General features: G+C 58.5%; 1 protein-coding gene across 1 annotated transcript in view; it reads left to right on the top strand.

Annotated features, from left to right (window-relative positions):
- The window catches only part of exoc3l1 (exocyst complex component 3-like 1), a 295,672-nt gene that overhangs the window by 110,409 nt on the left and 165,705 nt on the right, over nt 1–19,558 (top strand). The window lies entirely within an intron of this gene.

Here is a 19,558-nt window from a genome sequence, read left to right as displayed (position 1 = left end):
AGAGTCAGTACTGAGGGCGTGCTGCACTGTCAGAGAGTCAGTACTGAGGGAGCGCTGCACTGTGGGAGTCAGTACTGAGGGAGTTCTGCACTGTGGGACTCAGTACTGAGGGAGCGCTGCACTGTGGGTGTCAGTACTGAGGGAGCGCTGCGCTGTGGGAGGCAGTACTGAGAGAGAGCTAAACTGTGGGAGTCAGTACTGAGGGAACGCTGTTATGTCGGAGTCAATAATGAGGGAGCACTGCATCGTCAGAGAGTCAGTACTGAGGGCATGCTGCACTGTCAGAGTGTCAGTACTGAGGGAGCGCTGCACTGTGGGAGTCAGTAGTGAGGGAGCGCTGCACTGTGGGAGACAGTATGAGGGATCGCTGCAGTGTGGGAGTCAGTAGTGAGGGAGCGCTGCACTGTGGGAGTCAGTACTGAGGGATCGCTGCACTGTGGGAGTCTGTACTGAGGGAGCGCTGCACTGTGGGAGTCAGTACTGAGGGAGCGCTGCACTGTGGGAGTCAGTACTGAAGGAGAGCTGCACAGTTGGAGTCAGAACTGAGGGAGCGTTGCACAGTCGGAGTCAGTACTGAGGGAGTGCTGCACAGTCGGAGTCAGTACTGAGGGAGTGCTGCACTGGCGGAGTCAGTACTGAGGGAGCGCTGCGCTGTGGGAGGCAGCACTGAGGGAGCGCTATACTGTGGGAGTCAGTACTGAGGGAGCGCTGCACTGTCGGAGTCAATAGTGTGGGATCGCTGCACTGTTGGAGTCAGTACTGAGGGAGAGCTGCACTGTCGGAGTCAGTACTGAGGGAGCGCTGCACTATCGGAGACAGTACTGAGGGATCGCTGCACTGTGGCAGTCAGTACTGAGGGAGCGCTGAACTGTGGGAGTCAGTACTGAAGGAGCGCTGCACTGTGGTAGTCAGTACTGAAGGAGCGCTGCACTGTGGGAGTCAGTATTGAGGGAGTGCTGCACTGTGGGAGTCAGTAATGAGGGAGCGCTGCACTGTGGGAGTCAGTACTGAAGGAGCGCTGCACTCTCGGAGTTAATAGTGAGGGATCGCTGCACTGTTGGAGTCAGTACTTAGGGAGAGCTGCACAGTCGGAGTCAGTACTGAGGGAGCGCTGCACTGTCGGAGTCAGTACTGAGGGATCGCTGCACTGTGGGAGTCAGTACTGAGGGAGCGCCGCCCTGTGGGAGTCAGTACTGAGGGAGCGCTGCACTGTGGGAGTCAGTAATGAGGGAGCGCTGCACTGTGGGAGACAGTACTGAGGGAGCGCTACACTGTGGGAGTCAGTACTGAGGGAGCGCTGCACTGTGGGAGTCAGTACTGAGGGAACGATGCACTGTGGGAGTCCGTTCTGAGGGAGTGCTGCAATGTAGGAGGCAGTACTGAGGGAGCGCTGCACCGTGGGTGTCAGTACTGAGGGAGCGCTGCACTGTGGGAGTCACTACTGAGGGAGCGCTGCACTGTGGTAGTCGGCACTGAGGGAGCGCTGATCTGTGGGAGTCAGTACTGAGGGAAAACTGCACTGTCGGAGTCAGTAATGAGGGAGCACTGCATCGTCAGAGAGTCAGTACTGAGGGCGTGCTGCACAGTCAGAGAGTCAGTACTGAGGGAGCGCTGCACTGTGGGAGTCAGTACTAAGGGAGTTCTCCACTTTGGGACTCAGTACTGAGGGAGCGCTGCACTGTGGGAGTCAGTACTGAGGGAGCGCTGCGCTGTGGGAGGCAGTACTGAGAGAGCGCTAAACTGTGGGAGTCAGTACTGAGGGAGCACTGCACTGTGGGAGTCAGTACTGAGTGAGCGCTGCACTGTCGGAGTCAATAGTGAGGGATCGCTGCACTGTTGGTGTCAGTACTGAGGGAGAGCTGCACTGTCGGAGTCAGTACTGAGGGAGCGCTGCACTGTGAGAGTCAGTACTGAGGGATCGCTGCACTGTGGTAGTCAGTAATGAGGGAGCGCTGCACTGTGGGAGTCAGAAGTGAGGGAGCGCTACACTGTGGGAGTCAGTACAGAGGGAGCGCTGCACTGTGGGAGTCAGTACTGAGGGAGCGCTGCACTGTCAGAGTCAGTACTGAGGGTGCGCTGCACTGTTGGAGGCAGTACTGAGCGAGCGCTGCACTGTGGGAGTCAGCACTGAGGAAGCGCTGCACTGTGGGAGTCAGTATTGAGGGAGCGCTGCACTGTGGGAGTCAATACTGAGGGTGCGCTGCACTGTGGGAGGGTCAGAACTGAGGGAGAGCTGCACTGTCAGAGAGTCAGTACTGAGGGAGCATTGCACTGTGGGAAAGTCAGTACTGAGGGAGCACTGCACTGTGAGAGTCAGTACTGAGGGTGCACTGCACTGTCAGAGGGTCAGTACTGAGGAAGCGCTGCACTGTCAGAGATTCAGTACTGAGGGAGCATTGCATTGTCAGAGAGTCAATATTGAAAGAGAGCTGCACTGTCAGAGAATCAGTACTGAGGAAGCACTGCACAGTCGGCAAGTCAGCACTGAGGAGTGCTGCAGTTTTGGAGCGTCAGTACTGAGAGAGCACTGTACTGTCAGAGATGCGCTGAATTTTCAGAAGGTCAGTACTGAGGGAGAGCTGCACTGTCAGAGAGTCAGAACTGAGGGAGCATTGCACTGTGGGAGAGTCATTACTGAGGGAGCGCTACATTGTCGGGGTGTCAGTACTGAGGGAGCACTGCACGATCAGAGAGTCAGTGCTGAGGGAGTGCTGTACTGTCAGAGTGTTAGTATTGAGGGTGCACTGCATCGTCAGAGAGTGAGTACTGAGGGCGTGCTGCACTGTCAGAGAGTCAGTACTGAGGGAGCGTTGCACAGTCGGAGTTAGTACTGAGGGAGCGCTGCACAGTCGGTGTCAGTACTGAGGGAGCGCTGCACTGTCGGAGTCAGTACTGAGGGAGCGCTGCACTGTGGGAGTCAGTACTGAGGGAGCGCTGCACTGTGGGAGTCAGTAGCGAGGGAGCGCTGCACTGTGGGAGTCCGTACTGAGGGAGCGCTGCAATGTTGGAGGCAGTACTGAGGAAGCGCTGCACTGTGGGAGTCAGTACTGAGGGAGCACTGCACCGTTGGTGTCAGTACTGAGGGAGCGCTGCACTGTGGGTGTCAGTACTGAGTGAGCGCTGCACTGTGGGAGTCAGTTCTGAGGGAGCGCTGCACTGTGGGAGTTGGTACTGAGGGAGCGCTGCTCTGTGGGAGTCAGTACTGAGGGAACACTGCACTGTGGGAAGCAGTACTGAGAGAGCGCTAAACTGTGGGAGTCAGTACTCAGGGAGCGCTGCACTGTGGGAGTCAGTACTGAGGGAGCGCTGCACTGTCGGAGTCAATAATGAGGGAGCTCTGCATCGTCAGAGAGTCAGTACTGAGGGCATGCTGCACTGTCAGAGTGTCAGTACTGAAGGAGCGCTGCACTGTGGGAGTCAGTACTGAGGGAGCGCTGCACTGTGGGTGTCAGTTCTGAGGGAGCGCTGCACTGTGGGAGTCAGTACTGAGGGAGCGCTGCGGAGTGGGAGTCAGTAGTGAGGGAGCGCTGCACTGTGGGAGTCAGTACTGAGGGATCGCTGCCCTGTGGGAGTCAGTAGTGAGGGAGCGCTGCACTGTGGCAGTCAGTACTGAGGGCGCGCTGCACTGTGGGAGTCAGTACTGAGGGAGCGCTTCACTGTGGGAGTCAGTACTGAGGGAGCGCTGCACTGTGGGAGTCAGTACTGAGGGAGCGCTGCACTGTTGGAGGCAGTACTGAGGGAGCGCTGCACTTACGGAGTCAGTACTGAGGGAGCATTGCATTGTCATAGAATCAATATTAAAAGAGCACTGAACTGTGGGAGTCAGTAATGAGGGGGCGCTGCACTGTGGGAGTCAGTACTGAGGGAACGCTGCACTGTCGGAGTCAGTAGTGATGGAGCGCAGCACTGTCGGAGTCAGTACTGAGGGAGCGCTGCACTGTGGGTGTCAGTACTGAGGGAGCGCTGCACTGTCGGAGTCAGTAATGAGGGAGAACTGCATCGTCAGAGTGTCAGTACTGAGGGAGCGCTGCACTTTGGGAGTCAGTACTGATGGAGCGCTGCACTGTGGGAGTCAGTAGTGAGGGAGCGCTGCACTGTGGGAGACAGTATGAGGGATCGCTGCAGTGTGGGAGTCAGTACTGAGGGATCGCTGCACTGTGGGAGTCAATAGTGAGGGATCGCTGCACTGTTGGAGTCAGTACTGAGGGAGAGCTGCACTGTCGGAGTCAGTACTGAGGGAGCGCTGCACTGTCGGAGACAGTACTGAGGAATCGCTGTACTGTGGCAGTCAGTACTGAGGGAGCGCTGCAGTGTGGGAGTCAGTAGTGAGGGAGCGCTACACTGTGGGAGTCAGTACTGAGGGAGCGCTGCACTGTGGGAGTCAGTTCTTAAGGAGTGCTGCACTGTGTGAGTCAGTACTGAGGGATAGCAGCGCTGTTGGAGGCATTACTGAGGGAGCGCTGCGCTGTTGGAGACAGTACTGAGGGAGTGCTGCACTGTGGAACTCAGTACTGAGGGAGTGCTGCACTGTGGGATTCAGTACTGAGGGAGCGCTGCGCTGTGCGAGGCAGTACTGAGGGAGCGCTGCACTGTGGGAGTCAGTACTGAGGGAGCACTGCACTGTGGGAGTCAGTACTGAGTGAGCGCTGCACTGTTTGAGTCAGTAGTGAGGGAGTGCTGCACTGTGGAACTCAGTACTGAGGGAGTGCTGCACTGTGGGATTCAGTACTGAGGGAGCGCTGCGCTGTGCGAGGCAGTACTGAGGGACCGCTGCACTGTGGGAGTCAGTACTGAGGGAGCGCTGCACTGTGGGAGTCAGTACTGATGAAGCGCTGCACTGTTTGAGTCAGTAATGAGGGAGCGATGCACTGTTGGTGTCAGTACTGAGGGAGCGCTACACTGTGGGAGTCAGTACTGAGGGAGCGCTGCACTGTGCGAGGCAGTATTGAGGGACCGCTGCACTGTTGGTGTCAGTACTGAGGGAGCGCTACACTGTGGGAGTCAGTACTGAGGGAGCGCTGCACTGTTTGAGTCAGTACTGAGGGAGCGCTGCACTGTGGGTGTCAGTACTGAGGGAGCGCTGCACTGTCGGAGTCAGTAATGAGGGAGAACTGCATCGTTAGAGAGTAAGTGCTGAGGGCGTGCTGCACTGTCATAGAGTCAGTACTGAGGGAGCGCTGCACTGTGGGAGTCAGTAATGAGGGAGCGCTGCACTGTGGGTCTCAGTACTGAGGGAGCTCAGCACTGTGGGAGTGAGTACTGAGGGAGCGCTGCGCAGTGGGAGGCAGCACTAAGGGAGCGCTACACTGTGGGAGTCAGTACTGAGAGAGCGCTGCACTGTGGGAGTCAGTACTGAGGGAGCGCTGCACTTTGGGACTCAGTACTGAGGGAGCGCTGCACTGTGGGAGGCAGCACTGAGGGAGCGCTATACTGTGGGAGTCAGTACTGAGGGAGTGCTGCACTGTGGGAGTCAGTACTGAGGGAGCACTGCACTGTCGGAGTCAATAGTGAGGGATCGCTGCACTGTTGGAGTCAGTACTGAGGGAGAGCTGCACTGTCGGAGTCAGTACTGAGGGAGCGCTGCACTGTCGGAGACAGTACTGAGGGATCGCTGTACTGTGGCAGTCAGTACTGAGGGAGCGCTGCAGTGTGGGAGTCAGTAGTGAGGGATAGCTGCGCTGTTGGAGGCATTACTGAGGGAGCGCTGCGCTGTTGGAGACAGTACTGAGGGTGTGCTGCACTGTGGGAGTCAGTACTGAGGGAGCGCTGCACTGTGGGAGTCAGTACTGAGGGAGCGCTGCACTGTGGGAGTCAGTACTGAGTGAGCGCTGCACTGTGGGAGACAGTAGTGAGGGAGCGCTGCACTGTGGGACTCAGTACTGAGGAAGTGCTGCACTGTGGGATTCAGTACTGAGGGAGCGCTGCGCTGTGCGAGGCAGTACTGAGGGACCGCTGCACTGTGGGAGTCACTACTGAGGGAGCGCTGCACTGTTTGAGTCAGTACTGAGGGAGCGCTGCACTGTTTGAGTCAGTAATGAGGGAGCGATGCACTGTTGGTGTCAGTACTGAGGGAGCGCTACACTGTGGGAGTCAGTACTGAGGGAGCGCTGCACTGTGCGAGGCAGTACTGAGGGACCGCTGCACTGTGGGAGTCCGTACTGAGGGAGCGCTGCACTGTGGGAGTCAGTACTGAGGGAGCGCTGCACTGTTTGAGTCAGTAATGAGGGAGCGATGCACTGTTGGTGTCAGTACTGAGGGAGCGCTACACTGTTGGAGTCAGTACTGAGGGAGCGCTGCACTGTGGGAGTCAGTACTGAGGGAGCGATGCACTGTGGGAGTCCGTACTGAGGGAGCGCTGCAATGTTGGAGGCAGTACTGAGGGAGCGCTGCACTGTGGGAGTCAGTACTGAGGAAGCGCTGCACTGTGGGTGTCAGTACTGAGGGAGCGCTGCACTGTGGGTGTCAGTACTGAGTGAGCGCTGCACTGTGGGAGACGTACTGAGGGAGCGCTGCACTGTGGGAGTCACTACTGAGGGAGCGCTGCACTGTTGGAGTCGGTACTGAGGGAGCGCTGCTCTGTGGGAGTCAGTACTGAGGGAGCGCTGCACTGTCGGAGTCAGTAATGAGGGAGCACTGCATCGTCAGAGAGTCATTACTGAGGGCGTGCTGCACTGTCAGAGAGTCAGTACTGAGGGAGCGCTGCACTGTGGGAGTCATTACTGAGGGAGCGCTGCACTGTCGGAGTCAATCGTGAGGGTTCGCTGCACTGTTGGAATCAGTACTGAGGGAGAGCTGCACTGTCGGTGTCAGTACTGAGGGAGCGCTGCACTGTCGGAGTCAGTACTGAGTGAGCGCTGCACTGAGGGAGTCAGTACTGAGGGAGCGCTGCACTGTGAGAGAGTCAGTACTGAGGGAGCGCTGCACTGTGGGAGTCAGTACTGAGGGAGTTCTGCACTGTGGCACTCAGTACTGAGGGAGCGCTGCACTGTGGGTGTCAGTACTGAGGGAGCGCTGCGCTGTGGGAGGCAGTACTGAGAGAGAGCTAAACTGTGGGAGTCAGTACTGAGGGAGCGCTGCACTGTGGGAGTCAGTACTGAGGGAGCGCTGCACTGTCGGAGTCAATAATGAGGGAGCACTGCATCGTCAGAGAGTCAGTACTGAGGGCATGCTGCACTGTCAGAGTGTCAGTACTGAGGGAGCGCTGCACTTTGGGAGTCAGTACTGAGGGAGCGCTGCACTGTGGGAGTCAGTAGTGAGGGAGCGCTGCACTGTGGGAGACAGTATGAGGGATCGCTGCAGTGTGGGAGTCAGTAATGAGGGAGCGCTGCACTGTGGGAGTCAGTAATGAGGGAGCGCTGCACTGTGGGTCTCAGTACTGAGGGAGCTCAGCACTGTGGGAGTGAGTACTGAGGGAGCGCTGCGCAGTGGGAGGCAGCACTGAGGGAGCGCTACACTGTGGGAGTCAGTACTGAGAGAGCGCTGCACTGTGGGAGTCAGTACTGAGGGAGCGCTGCACTTTGGGACTCAGTACTGAGGGAGCGCTGCACTGTGGGAGGCAGCACTGAGGGAGCGCTATACTGTGGGAGTCAGTACTGAGGGAGTGCTGCACTGTGGGAGTCAGTACTGAGGGAGCACTGCACTGTCGGAGTCAATAGTGAGGGATCGCTGCACTGTTGGAGTCAGTACTGAGGGAGAGCTGCACTGTCGGAGTCAGTACTGAGGGAGCGCTGCACTGTCGGAGACAGTACTGAGGGATCGCTGTACTGTGGCAGTCAGTACTGAGGGAGCGCTGCAGTGTGGGAGTCAGTAGTGAGGGATAGCTGCGCTGTTGGAGGCATTACTGAGGGAGCGCTGCGCTGTTGGAGACAGTACTGAGGGTGTGCTGCACTGTGGGAGTCAGTACTGAGTGAGCGCTGCACTGTGGGAGTCAGTACTGAGGGAGCGCTGCACTGTGGGAGTCAGTACTGAGGGAGCGCTGCACTGTGGGAGTCAGTACTGAGTGAGCGCTGCACTGTGGGAGACAGTAGTGAGGGAGCGCTGCACTGTGGGACTCAGTACTGAGGAAGTGCTGCACTGTGGGATTCAGTACTGAGGGAGCGCTGCGCTGTGCGAGGCAGTACTGAGGGACCGCTGCACTGTAGGAGTCACTACTGAGGGAGCGCTGCACTGTTTGAGTCAGTACTGAGGGAGCGCTGCACTGTTTGAGTCAGTAATGAGGGAGCGATGCACTGTTGGTGTCAGTACTGAGGGAGCGCTACACTGTGGGAGTCAGTACTGAGGGAGCGCTGCACTGTGCGAGGCAGTACTGAGGGACCGCTGCACTGTGGGAGTCCGTACTGAGGGAGCGCTGCACTGTGGGAGTCAGTACTGAGGGAGCGCTGCACTGTTTGAGTCAGTAATGAGGGAGCGATGCACTGTTGGTGTCAGTACTGAGGGAGCGCTACACTGTTGGAGTCAGTACTGAGGGAGCGCTGCACTGTGGGAGTCAGTACTGAGGGAGCGATGCACTGTGGGAGTCCGTACTGAGGGAGCGCTGCAATGTTGGAGGCAGTACTGAGGGAGCGCTGCACTGTGGGAGTCAGTACTGAGGAAGCGCTGCACCGTGGGTGTCAGTACTGAGGGAGCGCTGCACCGTGGGTGTCAGTACTGAGGGAGCGCTGCACTGTGGGTGTCAGTACTGAGTGAGCGCTGCACTGTGGGAGACGTACTGAGGGAGCGCTGCACTGTGGGAGTCACTACTGAGGGAGCGCTGCACTGTTGGAGTCGGTACTGAGGGAGCGCTGCTCTGTGGGAGTCAGTACTGAGGGAGCGCTGCACTGTCGGAGTCAGTAATGAGGGAGCACTGCATCGTCAGAGAGTCATTACTGAGGGCGTGCTGCACTGTCAGAGAGTCAGTACTGAGGGAGCGCTGCACTGTGGGAGTCATTACTGAGGGAGCGCTGCACTGTCGGAGTCAATCGTGAGGGTTCGCTGCACTGTTGGAATCAGTACTGAGGGAGAGCTGCACTGTCGGTGTCAGTACTGAGGGAGCGCTGCACTGTCGGAGTCAGTACTGAGTGAGCGCTGCACTGAGGGAGTCAGTACTGAGGGAGCGCTGCACTGTGGGTGTCAGTACTGAGGGAGCACTGCACTGTGGGAGTAAATACTGAGGGAGCGCTGTACTGTGGGAGTCAGTACTGAGGGAGCGCTGCACTGTGAGAGAGTCCGTACTGAGGGAGCGCTGCACTGTGGGAGTCAGTACTGAGGGAGTTCTGCACTGTGGCACTCAGTACTGAGGGAGCGCTGCACTGTGGGTGTCAGTACTGAGGGAGCGTTGCGCTGTGGGAGGCAGTACTGAGAGAGAGCTAAACTGTGGGAGTCAGTACTGAGGGAGCGCTGCACTGTGGGAGTCAGTACTGAGGGAGCGCTGCACTGTCGGAGTCAATAATGAGGGAGCACTGCATCGTCAGAGAGTCAGTACTGAGGGCATGCTGCACTGTCAGAGTGTCAGTACTGAGGGAGCGCTGCACTTTGGGAGTCAGTACTGAGGGAGCGCTGCACTGTGGGAGTCAGTAGTGAGGGAGCGCTGCACTGTGGGAGACAGTATGAGGGATCGCTGCAGTGTGGGAGTCAATAATGAGGGATCGCTGCACTGTGGGAGTCAATAGTGAGGGATCGATGCACTGTTGGAGTCAGTACTGAGGGAGAGCTGCACTGTCGGAATCAGTACTGAGGGAGCGCTGCACTGTCGGAGACAGTACTGAGGGATCGCTGTACTGTGGCAGTCAGTACTGAGGGAGCGCTGCAGTGTGGGAGTCAGTAGTGAGGGAGCGCTACACTGTGGGAGTCAGTACTGAGGGAGCGCTGCACTGTGGGAGTCAGTTCTTAAGGAGCGCTGCACTGTGTGAGTCAGTACTGAGGGATAGCTGCGCTGTTGGAGGCATTACTGAGGGAGCGCTGAGCTGTTGGAGACAGTACTGAGGGAGTGCTGCACTGTGGGAGTCAGTACTGAGGGAGCGCTGCACTGTGGGAGTCAGTACTGAGTGCGCGCTGCACTGTGGGAGACAGTAGTGAGGGAGCGCTGCACTGTGGAACTCAGTACTGAGGGAGTGCTGCACTGTGGGATTCAGTACTGAGGGAGCGCTGCGCATTGCGAGGCTGTACTGAGGGACCGCTGCACTGTGGGAGTCAGTACTGAGGGAGCGCTGCACTGTGGGAGTCAGTACTGAGGGAGCGCTGCACTGTTTGAGTCAGTAATGAGGGAGCGATGCACTGTTGGTGTCAGTACTGAGGGAGCGCTTCACTGTGGGAGTCAGTACTGAGGGAGCGCTGCACTGTGCGAGGCAGTACTGAGGGACCGCTGCACTGTGGGAGTCCGTACTGAGGGAGCGCTGCACTGTGGGAGTCAGTACTGAGGGAGCGCTGCACTGTGGGAGTCAGTACTGAGGAAGCTCTGCACCGTGGGTGTCAGTACTGAGGGAGCGCTGCACTGTGGGTGTCAGTACTGAGGGAGCGCTGCACTGTGGGAGTCAGTACTGAGGGAGCGCTGCACTGTGGGAGTCAGTACTGAGGGAGCGCTGCACTGTTGGAGGCAGTACTGAGGGAGCGCTGCACTGTGGGAGTCAGTACTGAAGGAGAGCTGCACAGTTGGAGTCAGTACTGAGGGAGCGTTGCACGGTCGGAGTCAGTTCTGAGGGAGTGCTGCACAGTCGGAGTCAGTACTGAGGGAGCGCTGCACTGGCGGAGTCAGTACTGAGGGAGCGCTGCGCTGTGGGAGGCAGCACTGAGGGAGCGCTATACTGTGGGAGTCAGTACTGAGGGTGCGCTGCACTGTCGGAGTCAATAGTGAGGGATCGCTGCACTGTTGGAGTCAGTACTGAGGGAGAGCTGCACTGTCGGAGTCAGTACTGAGGGAGCGCTGCACTGTCGGAGACAGTACTGAGGGATCGCTGCACTGTGGCAGTCAGTACTGAGGGAGCGCTGCAGTGTGGGAGTCAGTACGGAGGGAGCGCTACACTGTGGGAGTCAGTACTGAGGGAGCGCTGCACTGTCGGAGTCAATAATGAGGGAGCTCTGCATCGTCAGAGAGTCAGTACTGAGGGCATGCTGCACTGTCAGATTGTCAGTACTGAAGGAGCGCTGCACTGTTGGAGTCAGTACTGAGGGAGCGCTGCACTGTGGGAGTCAGTACTGAGGGAGCGCCGCACTGTGGGAGTCAGTACTGAGGGAGCGCTGCGCTGTGGGAGTCAGTTGTGAGGGAGCGCTGCACTGTGGGAGTCAGTACTGAGGGATCGCTGCCCTGTGGGAGTCAGTCGTGAGGGAGCGCTGCACTGTGGCAGTCAGTACTGAGGGAGCGCTGCACATGGGAGACAGTACTGAGAGAGCGCTTCACTGTGGGAGTCAGTACTGAGGGAGCGCTGCAATGTGGGAGTCAGTACTGAGGGAACACTGCACTGTGGGAAGCAGTACTGAGAGAGCGCTAAACTGTGGGAGTCAGTACTGAGGGAGCGCTGCAATGTGGGAGTCAGTACTGAGGGAGCGCTGCACTGTCGGAGTCAATAATGAGGGAGCTCTGCATCGTCAGAGAGTCAGTACTGAGGGCATGCTGCACTGTCAGAGTGTCAGTACTGAAGGAGCGCTGCACTGTGGGAGTCAGTACTGAGGGAGCGCTGCACTGTGGGAGTCAGTTCTGAGGGAGCGTTGCACTGTGGAGTCAGTACTGAGGGAGCGCTGCGCAGTGGGAGTCAGTAGTGAGGGAGCGCTGCACTGTGGGAGTCAGTACTGAGGGATCGCTGCCCTGTGGGAGTCAGTAGTGAGGGAGCGCTGCACTGTGGCAGTCAGTACTGAGGGCGCGCTGCACTGTGGGAGTCAGTACTGAGGGTGCGCTTCACTGTGGGAGTCAGTACTGAGGGAGCGCTGAACTGTGGGAGTCAGTACTGAGGGAGCGCTGCACTGTTGGAGTCAGTACTGAGGGAGCGTTGCACAGTCGGAGTCAGTACTGAGGGAGTGCTGCACAGTAGGAGTCAGTACTGAGGGAGCGCTGCACTTACGGAGTCAGTACTGAGGGAGCATTGCATTGTCAGAGAATCAATATTAAAAGAGCACTGAACTGTGGGAGTCAGTAATGAGGGGGCGCTGCACTGTGGGAGTCAGTACTGAGGGAACGCTGCACTGTCGGAGTCAGTAGTGATGGAGCGCAGCACTGTCGGAGTCAGTACTGAGGGAGCGCTGCACTGTGGGTGTCAGTACTGAGGGAGCGCTGCACTGTCGGAGTCAGTAATGAGGGAGAACTGCAACGTCAGAGAATCAGTACTGAGGGCGTGCTGCACTGTCATAGAGTCAGTACTGAGGGAGCGCTGCACTGTGGGAGTCAGTAATGAGGGAGCGCTGCACTGTGGGTCTCAGTACTGAGGGAGCGCAGCACTGTGGGAGTCAGTACTGAGGGAGCGCTGCGCAGTGGGAGGGAGCACTGAGGGAGCGCTACACTGTGGGAGTCAGTAATGAGGGAGCGCTGCACTGTGGGAGTCAGTACTGAGGGAGCGTTGCTCTGTCGGAGTCAATAGTGAGGGATCGCTGCACTGTTGGAGTCAGTACTGAGGGAGAGCTGCACTGTCGGAGTCAGTACTGAGGGAGCGCTGCACTGTCGGAGTCAGTACTGAGGGAGCGCTGCACTGTGGTAGTCAGTACTGAGGGAGCGCTGCACTGTGGGAGTCAGTACTGAGGGAACGCTACACTGTGGGAGTCAGTTCTGAGGGAGCGCTACACTGTGGGAGTCAGTTCTTGAGGGAGCGCTGCACTGTGGGAGTCAGTACTGAGGGAGCGCTGCACTGTGGGAGGCATTACTGAGGGAGCGCTGCACTGTGGGAGTCAGTACTGAGGGAGTGCTGCACTGTGGGAGTCAGTACTGAGGGAGCGCTGCACTGTGGGAGTCAGTACTGAGGGAGCGCTGCACTGTGGGAGTCAGTACTGAGTGAGCGCTGCACTGTGGGAGACAGTAGTGAGGGAGCGCTGCACTGTGGGACTCAGTACTGAGGGAGTGCTGCACTGTGGGATTCAGTACTGAGGGAGCGCTGCGCTGTGCGAGGCAGCACTGAGGGACCGCTGCACTGTGGGAGTCCGTACTGAGGGAGCGCTGCACTGTGGGAGTCAGTACTGAGGGAGCGCTACATTGTGGGAGTCAGTACTGAGGGAGCGCTGCACTGTGCGAGGCAGTACTGAGGGACCGCTGCACTGTGGGAGTCCGTACTGAGGGAGCGCTGCACTGTTTGAGTCAGTAATGAGGGAGCGATGCACTGTTGGTGTCAGTACTGAGGGAGCGCTACACTGTGGGAGTCAGTACTGAGGGAGCGCTGCACTGTGGGAGTCATTACTGAGGGTGCGCTGCACTGTCGGTGTCAGTACTGAGGGAGCGCTGCACTGTCGGAGTCAGTACTGAGTGAGCGCTGCACTGAGGGAGTCAGTACTGAGGGAGCGCTGCACTGTGGGAGTCAGTACTGAGGGAGCGCTGTACTGTGGGAGTCAGTACTGAGGGAGCGCTGCACTGTGGGAGTCAGTACTGAGGGAGCGCTGCATTGTAGGAGTCAGTAATGAGGGAGCACTGCATCGTCAGAGAGTCAGTACTGAGGGCGTGCTGCACTGTCAGAGAGTCAGTACTGAGGGAGCGCTGTACTGTGGGAGTCAGTACTGAGGGATTTCTGCACTGTGGGACTCAGTACTGAGGGAGCGCTGCACTGTGGGTGTCAGTACTGATGGAGCGCTGCGCTGTGGGAGGCAGTACTGAGAGAGAGCTAAACTGTGGGAGTCAGTACTGAGGGAGCGCTGCACTGTGGGAGTCAGTACTGAGGGAGCGCTGTACTGTTGGAGTCAATAATGAGGGAGCACTGCATCGTCAGAGAGTCAGTACTGAGGGCATGCTGCACTGTCAGAGTGTCAGTACTGAGGGAGCGCTGCACTTTGGGAGTCAGTACTGAGGGAGCGCTGCACTGTGGGAGTCAGTACTGAGAGAACGCTTCACTGTGGGAGTCAGTACTGAGGGAGCGCTGCAATGTGGGAGTCAGTACTGAGGGAACACTGCACTGTGGGAAGCAGTACTGAGAGAGCGCTAAACTGTGGGAGTCAGTACTGAGGGAGCGCTGCACTGTGGGAGTCAGTACGGAGGGAGTGCTACACTGTGGGAGTCAGTACTGAGGGAGCACTACACTGTGGGAGTCAGTACTGAGGGAGCGCTGCACTGTGGGAGTCAGTACTGAGGGAGCGCTGCACTGTGGGGGTCTGTACTGAGGGAGCGCTGCACTGTGGGAGTCGGTATTGAGGAGCGCTGCACTGTGGGAGTCAGTACTGAGTGAGCGCTGCACTGTGGGAGTCAGTAATGAGGGAGCGCTGCACTGTGGGAGTCAGTACTGAGGGAGCGCTGCACTGTGGGAGTCCAGTACTGAGGGAGCGTTGCACTGTAGGAGTCAGTACTGAGGGAGCGCTGCACTTTGGGACTCAGTACTGAGGGAGCGCTGCACTGTGGGAGTCAGTACTGAGGGAGCACTGCACTGTCGGAGTCAGTACTGAGGGAGCGCTGCACTGTGGGAGTCAGTACTGAGGGAGCGCTGCACTGTCGGAGGGCAGTACTGAGGGAGCGCTACACTGTGGGAGTCAGTACTGAGGGAGCGCTGCACTGTGGGAGTCAGTACTGAGGGAGCGCTGCACTGTCGGAGTCAGTACGTGAGGGATCGCTGCACTGTGGGAGTCAGTACTGAGGGAGAGCTGCACTGTCGGAGTCAGTACTGAGGGAGCGCTGCACTGTCGGAGTCAGTACTGAGGGAGCGCTGCACTGTGGGAGTCTGTACTGAGGAGCGCTGCACTGTGGGAGTCAGTACTGAGGGAGCGCTGCACTGTGGGAGTCAGTACTGAGGGAGCGCTGCACTGTGGGAGTCAGTACTGAGGGAGCGCTGCACTGTGAGAGTCAGTACTGAGGGTGCGCTGCACTGTGGGAGTCAGTACTGAGGAGCGCTGCACTGTGGGAGTCAGTACTGAAGGAGCGCGGCAGTGTCGGAGTCAGTAATGAGGGAGCGCTGCACTGTGGGAGTCAGTACTGAGGGAGCGCTGCACTGTCGGAGTCAGTACTGAGGGAGCGCTGCACTGTTGGAGTCAGTACTGAGGGAGCGCTGCACTGTCGGAGTCAGTACTGAGGGAGCGCTGCACTGTCGGAGTCAGTACTGAGGGAGCGCTGCACTGTGGGAGTCAGTACTGAGGGAGCGCTGCACTGTGGGAGTCAGTACTGAGGGAGCGCTACACTGTGGGAGTCAGTACTGAGGGAGCGCTGCACTGTGGGAGTCAGTACTGAGGGAGCGCTGCACTGTGGGAGTCAGTACTGAGGGAGCGCTGCACTGTGGAGTCAGTACTGAGGGAGCGCTGCACTGTGGGAGTCAGTACTGAGGGAGCGCTGCACTGTGGGAGTCAGTACTGAGGGAGCGCTGCACTGTGGGAGTCAGTACTGAGGGAGCGCTGCACTGTGGGAGTCAGTACTGAGGGAGCGCTGCACTGTGGGAGTCAGTACTGAGGGAGCGCTGCACTGTGGGAGTCAGTACTGAGGGAGCGCTGCACTGTGGGAGTCAGTACTGAGGGAGCGCTGCACTGTGGGAGTCAGTACTGAGGGAGCGCTGCACTGTGGGAGTCAGTACTGAGGGAGCGCTGCACTGTGGGAGTCAGTACTGAGGGAGCGCTGCACTGTGGGAGTCAGTACTGAGGGAGCGCTGCACTGTGGGAGTCAGTACTGAGGGAGCGCTGCACTGTGGGAGTCAGTACTGAGGGAGCGCTGCACTGTGGGAGTCAGTACTGAGGGAGCGCTGCACTGTGGGAGTCAGTACTGAGGGAGCGCTGCACTGTGGGAGTCAGTACTGAGGGAGCGCTGCACTGTGGGAGTCAGTACTGAGGGAGCGCTGCACTGTGGGAGTCAGTACTGAGGGAGCGCTGCACTGTGGGAGTCAGTACTGAGGGAGCGCTGCACTGTTGAGTCAGTAATGAGGGAGCGATGCACTGTTGGTGTCAGTACTGAGGGAGCGCTACACTGTGGGAGTCAGTACTGAGGGAGCGCTGCACTGTGGGAGTCATTACTGAGGGTGCGCTGCACTGTCGGTGTCAGTACTGAGGGAGCGCTGCACTGTCGGAGTCAGTACTGAGTGAGCGCTGCACTGAGGGAGTCAGTACTGAGGGAGCGCTGCACTGTGGGAGTCAGTACTGAGGGAGCGCTGCACTGTCGGAGTCAGTACTGAGGGAGCGCTGCACTGTTGGAGTCAGTACTGAGGGAGCGCTGCACTGTTGGTGTCAGTAATGAGGGAGCACTGCATCGTCAGAGAGTCAGTACTGAGGGCGTGCTGCACTGTCAGAGAGTCAGTACTGAGGGAGCGCTGTGCTGTGGGAGTCAGTACTGAGGGAGCTTCTGCACTGTGGGACTCAGTACTGAGGGAGCGCTGCACTTTGGGAGTCAGTACTGAGGGAGCGCTGCACTGTGGGAGTCAGTACTGAGAGAGCGCTGCACTGTGGGAGTCAGTACTGAGGGAGCGCTGCACTGTGGGAGTCAGTACTGAGGGAGCGCTGCACTGTGGGAAGCAGTACTGAGAGAGCGCTAAACTGTGGGAGTCAGTACTGAGGGAGCGCTGCACTGTGGGAGTCAGTACTGAGGGAGCGCTGCACTGTCGGAGTCAATAATGAGGGAGCTCTGCATCGTCAGAGAGTCAGTACTGAGGGCATGCTGCACTGTCAGAATGTCAGTACTGAAGGAGCGCTGCACTGTGGAGTCAGTACTGAGGGAGCGCTGCACTGTGGGAGTCAGTACTGAGGGATCGCTGCACTGTGGGAGTCAGTAATGAGGGAGCGCTGCACTGTGGCAGTCAGTACTGAGGGAGCGCTGCACTGTGGGAGTCAGTACTGAGGGAGCGCTGCACTGTGGGAGTCAGTACTGAGGGAGCGCTGCACTGTGGGAGTCAGTACTGAGGGAGCGCTGCACTGTGGGAGTCAGTACTGAGGGAGCGCTGCACTGTGGGAGTCAGTACTGAGGGAGCGCTGCACTGTGGGAGTCAGTACTGAGGGAGCGCTGCACTGTGGAGTCAGTACTGAGGGAGCGCTGCACTGTGGGAGTCAGTACTGAGGGAGCGCTGCAGGAGTCAGTACTGAGGGAGCGCTGCACTGTGGGAGTCAGTACTGAGGGAGCGCTGCACTGTGGGAGTCAGTACTGAGGGAGCGCTGCACTGTGGGAGTCAGTACTGAGGGAGCGCTGCACTGTGGGAGTCAGTACTGAGGGAGCGCTGCACTGTGGGAGTCAGTACTGAGGGAGCGCTGCACTGTCGGAGTCAGTACTGAGGGAGCGCTGCACTGTGGGAGTCAGTACTGAGGGAGCGCTGCACTGTGGGAGTCAGTACTGAGGGAGCGCTGCACTGTGGGAGTCAGTACTGAGGGAGCGCTGCACTGTGGGAGTCAGTACTGAGGGAGCGCTGCACTGTGGGAGTCAGTACTGAGGGAGCGCTGCACTGTGGGAGTCAGTACTGAGGGAGCGCTGCACTGTGGGAGTCAGTACTGAGGGAGCGCTGCACTGTGGGAGTCAGTACTGAGGGAGCGCTGCACTGTGGGAGTCAGTACTGAGGGAGCGCTGCACTGTTGGAGTCAGTACTGAGGGAGCGCTGCACTGTGGGAGTCAGTACTGAGGGAGCGCTGCACTGTGGGAGTCAGTACTGAGGGAGCGCTGCACTGTGGGAGTCAGTACTGAGGGAGCGCTGCACTGTGGGAGTCAGTACTGAGGGAGCGCTGCACTGTGGGAGTCAGTACTGAGGGAGCGCTGCACTGTGGGAGTCAGTACTGAGGGAGCGCTGCACTGTGGGAGTCAGTACTGAGGGAGCGCTGCACTGTGGGAGTCAGTACTGAGGGAGCGCTGCACTGTGGGAGTCAGTACTGAGGGAGCGCTGCACTGTGGGAGTCAGTACTGAGGGAGCGCTGCACTGTGGGAGTCAGTACTGAGGGAGCGCTGCACTGTGGGAGTCAGTACTGAGGGAGCGCTGCACTGTGGGAGTCAGTACTGAGGGAGCGCTGCACTGTGGGAGTCAGTACTGAGGGAGCGCTGCACTGTGGGAGTCAGTACTGAGGGAGCGCTGCACTGTGGGAGTCAGTACTGAGGGAGCGCTGCACTGTGGGAGTCAGTACTGAGGGAGCGCTGCACTGTGGGAGTCAGTACTGAGGGAGCGCTGCACTGTGGGAGTCAGTACTGAGGGAGCGCTGCACTGTGGGAGTCAGTACTGAGGGAGCGCTGCACAGTGGGAGTCAGTACTGAGGGAGCGTTGCACTGTAGGAGTCAGTACTGAGGGAGCGCTACACTGTGGGAGTCAGTACTGAGGGAGCGCTGCACTGTGGGAGTCAGTACTGAGGGAGCGCTGCGCTGTCGGAGTCAGTACTGAGGGATCGCTGCACTGTTGGAGTCAGTACTGAGGGAGCGCTGCACTGTGGAGTCAGTACTGAGGGAGTGCTGCACTGTGGGAGTCAGTACTGAGGGAGCGCTGCACTGTGGGAGTCAGTACTGAGGGAGCGCTGCACTGTGGGAGTCAGTACTGAGGGAGCGCTGCACTGTGGGAGTCAGTACTGAGGCAGCACTGCACTGTGGGAGACAGTAGTGAGGGAGCGCTGCACTGTGGGACTCAGTACTGAGGGAGTGCTGCACTGTGGGATTCAGTACTGAGGGAGCGCTGCACTGTGCGAGGCAGTACTGAGGGACCGCTGCACTGTGGGAGTCCGTACTGAGGGAGCGCTGCACTGTGGGAGTCAGTACTGAGGGAGCGCTACACTGTGGGAGTCAGTACTGAGGGAGCGCTGCACTGTGGGAGTCAGTACTGAGGGAGCGCTGCACTGTGGGAGTCAGTAATGAGGAGCGCTGCACTGTGGGAGTCGGTATTGAGGGAGCGCTGCACTGTGGGAGTCAGTACTGAGTGAGCGCTGCACTGTGGGAGTCAGTACTGAGGGAGCGCTGCACTGTTTGAGTCAGTACTGAGGGAGCGCTGCACAGTGGGAGTCAGTACTGAGGGAGCGTTGCACTGTAGGAGTCAGTACTGAGGGAGCGCTGCACTTTGGGACTCAGTACTGAGGGAGTGCTGCACTGTGGGAGTCAGTACTGAGGGAGCACTGCACTGTCGGAGTCAATAGTGAGGGATCGCTGCACTGTTGGAGTCAGTACTGAGGGAGAGCTGCACTGTCGGAGTCAGTACTGAGGGAGCGCTGCACTGTCGGAGACAGTACTGAGGGATCGCTGTACTGTGGTAGTCAGTACTGAGGGAGCGCTGCAGTGTGGGAGTCAGTATTGAGGGAACGCTACACTGTGGGAGTCAGTACTGAGGGAGCGCTGCACTGTGGGAGTCAGTTCTTAAGGAGCGCTGCACTGTATGAGTCAGTACTGATGGATAGCTGCGCTGTTGGAGGCATTACTGAGGGAGCGCTGCGCTGTTGGAGACAGTACTGAGGGCGTGCTGCACTGTGGGAGTCAGTACTGAGGGAGCGCTGCACTGTGGGAGTCAGTACTGAGGGAGCGCTGCACTGTGGGAGTCAGTACTGA

This window comes from Carcharodon carcharias, chromosome 7, assembly GCF_017639515.1.
Source record: "Carcharodon carcharias isolate sCarCar2 chromosome 7, sCarCar2.pri, whole genome shotgun sequence".
NCBI lineage: Eukaryota > Metazoa > Chordata > Chondrichthyes > Lamniformes > Lamnidae > Carcharodon > Carcharodon carcharias.
This window is presented reverse-complemented; position numbering and strand designations above follow the sequence as displayed.